We start from the raw sequence: 4,717 nt of genomic DNA on the forward strand, positions 1-4,717 counted from the left end.
CAGTGAGCTTCTCCAAGATGTAATCAATTTTCGCTCAGAGGTCTTATTCTGAGTGCTTCTCCAAGGTGTAATCAAATTTTCGCTCAGAGATCTTATTCTGAGTGTTCACAGCAGCCGTAAGCTTCTCCAAGATCTTATCTGTGCTGCGCTCAATGAGCCCATTTTGAGAACTCACCACTCGTCCCATCGATTCAATCCCTGCAGGCAGCCTTGTGGGGTTTTAAACAGCCGATTCCGCTTTCTTTAATCTTCGATAAGCCAGGGCCAAGCCAGGGCCAAGCCAGGGCCAAGCCAGCTCCGATCAGCAAGAACCCTGTTATCATGGCTCCGAATAGCTAGATATCTTCAACACTCAGGCTCACCCGAGCCCAGACTTCTCGTTGAGAAAAGGGTGTCAATTGCATTCAGGGACCAGTTGATCAAATCCATAATTCCTCTTTAGGTTTTAGAGAACAGACTGTGAGAGAGTGTTCCAGGGAAAAGTAATACAAAATACACAAGACTGGAAAAGGACACAAGAGGCTAAGCAGGGAAGATAAGGGAGGAGAGGAGAAAAGTGCAACCGACTTCGCCAAGAACCAGAGAGAAAAAGAAAATGTATACAAACAAGAGAAAGGCACACAGAGAACAAGTTGCTTGGAGCAAAGAAAAGACATAAAAACATCTCAGAAGTGCTTTTTATGTATTTATTTGTGCAGGTCGTCAGTATTCCCATGTTTAGGCTGCTGCAGACGTTGGTTATGCAGCAGCCCCAACATCTTGTCAACAGGAAAGGTTTATACCTTTTATATTAGATTATTGATATTGTAATAAGAGGGTTACCTGTTCATTTGTTTTTATTGATAATCATGGCTCGGTGTTGCTTTTGCACATATAGCCTTTAGAACAACGACGAAACCCATATCACCCAATTGAAGCACTTCGCTCTCGCACTGCAGGCTCCTAGAGTATTTAAAAGTAGAATGAGAGGGCCCTCTTCTCTGGAACCAGCTTCGAGTTTGGATTCGGGGAGACAGACACTATCTCTACTTTTAAGATTAGGCTTAAAACATTCATTTTTGCTAAAGCATATAGTTAGGGCTGGACCAGGTGACCCTGAGTCCTCCCTTAGTTATGCTGCAATAGACGTAGGCTGCCCGGGGATTCCCATGATTGCATTGAGTTTTTCCTTTCCAGTAACCTTTCTCACTCACTATGTGTTAATACACCTCTCTGCATTGAATCGTACCTGTTATTAATCTCTGTATCTCTTCCACAGCATGTCTTTATCCTGTTTTCCTTCTCTCACCCCAACTGGTCGCAGCAGATGGCCACCCCCCCTGAGCCTGGTTCTGCCGGAGGTTTCTTCCTATTAAAAGGGAGTTTTTCCATCCCAGCCTGGGATGGTCAATTTAGTAAAGTAAATCCGTTGGGCATCTTTCTTTGCCTTTAGACAATAATTCTGATGGCAAAAAAGCCAAACGGGGCAGGCAAAAGAAAAAAAAAATAAATAAATAAAAGGGAGTTTTTCCTTCTCAGTGTCACCAAAGTGCTTGCTCATGGGGGGTCAAATGATTGTTGGGTTTTTCTCTGTATCTATTATTATAGGATATACTGTACAATATAAAGCGACTGTTGTTGTGATTTGGCGCTATATAAATAAAATTGAACTGAATTGAAACACAGGGTTGAACATTATATCACCATGTTTGGTCCCCCGGTGTTTGCACAGGCGTGCCTCCTCAACCCTACGAAATTGTCGTGGTCTGGGTGGTTTTCCACAGCATCGGCTCCTCCCCACTGGGTGGAGTCTTTGTTGTTCCTCACCTGATGGCAATCGTACCAGCAGTATTTATGACCAGCGCACTCAACTGGTCTTCGCCAGATTATCTGCCAACTTTAGTCAGTTCTCGGCCTCATGTCCGTTCCTTGGTGACTCATCGTGTGTATTAACCGTATCTCTGTTTTTCTCGTCAGCCTCTGAAACCCACCTACCAAGTTCTCCTGGATACCAGTTTGCTGCCGCCGGTAATCCCTCTCCGTTTTGGAACTGCCATTCTCTCCTGCCTGCCTCCCTGCATTGCATACAGCACCCACCTGGACCTCTCCTGCCTCCCCCCTCCACGCAACCCCACCTGCAAGCTTGTAAGACAGCTCAGTGTACTATCCTTAGATTCACTCGCAACCCTCTGTGGGATTCCCCTGACTGCTCTCTCCTCTGTTTCAGTGCCCTGGCCCGCCACAGTTTCCCCTGCCCAGTACCTGCACCCAGTTATCCCTGCCATCTAGTTATCATCACAGTATTTTCTCTCGCCTCAGACATCTAGTTTATGTTCATTGATTCTAGTCTGCACTTTCTGTTAGCCTCTGAGCATTGTAAAATAAAATCTCTTTTCGTTACACCTCACCCCTGGCCTCCGGTTTTGAATCTGCACTTGAGTCCATCCCATTTCCACAGGCCACTGCGCCATGACAGAAATTCCCCATCGCTTGGGAAAAGTTTGCAACCATGGAGCGCCTCGGCATCGTACAGCGCTCGAATAGTGCCTGGGCCTCTCCGCTACACATGGTGCCCAAATCAGACGGTTGATGGTGGCCGTGCAGAGATTTTCGCAGTTTGAATAATGTCACAGGTGATATGTAGGGCTTTCAATGATTTTGTCCTATCATTGCCTATACCCAGGGGATACCATACCCTGCATTTACGGACTTCCTAAGATCCACAAAGAAGGTGTCCCACTCAGACCCATTGTTAGAGGCATAAACTCAGCCACTTACAACATTTCGAAACACCTTGCTACCATTCTAGCACCTCTTGTGGGGAACACCCCACATCACATCAAGAACACCACTGACTTCACCGACAAGGTCCAGAAGCTTACTCTGGATCCAGATGAAACTATGGTGTCCTTTGATGTCTCTTCACTTGCATGCCTACCACGGAGGCAGTGGAGACTGTCAGAAAATGACTACAAGAAGACAGCTCCTTGGAAGATAGAACCAACTTCACTCCCAATCAGATTTGCACACTGTTAGACCTCTGCCTTACCACCACATATTTCATATACAATGGGGGTTTCTACAGACAAAAACATGGATGTGCCATGGGCTCCCCGGTGTCACCTATTGTAGCCAACATTCACATGGAGGAAATGGAAAGAAAGACCCTTGGCTCTTTTAAAGGGAGAGTACCTAGCCACTGGTACAGATATGTAGACAACACCTGGGTCAAAATCAAAACATAAGAAGTGGAATCCTTCACTGCTCACATTAACGCTGTGGATAAAAACATCAAGTTCACCAGGGAAGACACAAAGGATAACTGTTTGCCATTCCTGGACTGTGCCGTGTGCATTGAAGAGAATGGAAACCTCAACCTCTTTGACTCCCACCACCTTCTGGAACACAAACTTGGAGTAATAAGGACCTTACAACACTGGGCAGAAACTGTTCCCTCTAAGTCTGAAGGGAAAAAGAAGGAACACACACATGTAAAGAAAGCTCTTAAAACATGCGGTTTTCCTAATTGGTGTTTCATCAAGTCAGCAAGTCAGCAAAGATGCACAGAAAAGAAGACCAAACACCAGCTAAGGGGGATAAGAAAGACAAATGCAACAACATCCTCTATGTAGCTGGTATATCGGAAAAACCCAGGAGAGTCTTCTCCAAGCACAACATCCCAGTTTACTTCAGACCCAGCAACACACTCAGACAAAAACTGGTTCATCCAAAAGACAAAACGCCTAAACACAAACTTAACAATATAGTGTATGCTGTACAGTGTAGTGAGGAATTCCCAGACCTCTACATTGGAGAGACCAAACAGCCACTTCATAAACGTATGGCACAACATAGAAGAGCCATCCTCCACGGGACAAGACTCAGCTGTTCATCTGCATCTAAAGGACAAAGGTCACTCTTTTGAGGATGCAAGTGTTCACATTTTGAACAGAGAAGACAGATGGTTCGAAAGAGGATTGAATGAAGCCATCTATGTCCACTGTGAATGGCCATCTTTGAACAGAGGTGGTGGTTTACGACACCAGCTGTCTGCCATCCGCAATCTAGTTTTGAAATCCCTTCTCAGGCGCCTTAACGCCCACTCGCATCCTGGGCCATCTAACCTCAGGAAATCACATGATAGGTTGGGGCTAGGTTACACAATGAACTCACCTGAAACCTTGGCTGATTGTGACCTACACCCATTTTCACACTTTAGCTCGTGTGTTTAGGTAGAGGATCAATAGGGGGTCCTTTGTCCCTCTTGAAGGGACACTCCCTTAGGGCTTAAATCTGGGACTCTCCACAATTTGACCCTAGAACTGAAACATCTTCAAATAACTTAAAGAAGTCCAGATGCTTTTCTTTCCAAGCTCCTCCCTAGAACTAACACGAGGAATTTTGCTACTGCTGTGTCAAAAGTGAAAAGGGAGGTTGACCCTGCATTGAGGTAAGAACGAGGTTCAGATGTAGCAAAAGTCTACTTGTTTTGTGGAGCTGGGCATATGCTAAATCTGTGTCCTTCATTTGAAGGAACATTGCACAGTGAAAGATTTTCCTTTTTGAAAGAGAATGGGGTGTATTTTATAGCTGTATGAAGCAAGGACTGTAGGAAATGTGTCGTGTAATCAGAAACACCCATGTCCGCCCCAAGAAGGGAGAAAGTTTTTCAGTTCAAACTAAAGGAGAAGGAGAACCATCACATGAACATGAAGGGTCTCTGTATTCTGTTCAAAGC

The 4,717-nt window shown here is 45.2% G+C and overlaps 1 pseudogene; it reads left to right on the forward strand.

Moving 5' to 3' along the window:
• Nucleotides 1-3,083: 3,083 nt before the first annotated feature.
• On the forward strand, nt 3,084-3,904 carry LOC147306242 (uncharacterized; annotated as a pseudogene).
• The last annotated feature ends 813 nt before the right edge of the window (nt 3,905-4,717 follow it).

This window comes from Aulonocara sp. 'chitande type north' Nkhata Bay, linkage group LG20, assembly GCF_057382095.1.
Source record: "Aulonocara sp. 'chitande type north' Nkhata Bay isolate Kocher_YH1m ecotype deep benthic linkage group LG20, A_spYH_male_GT1.1, whole genome shotgun sequence".
In the NCBI taxonomy this organism is placed as follows: Eukaryota; Metazoa; Chordata; class Actinopteri; order Cichliformes; family Cichlidae; genus Aulonocara; species Aulonocara sp. 'chitande type north' Nkhata Bay.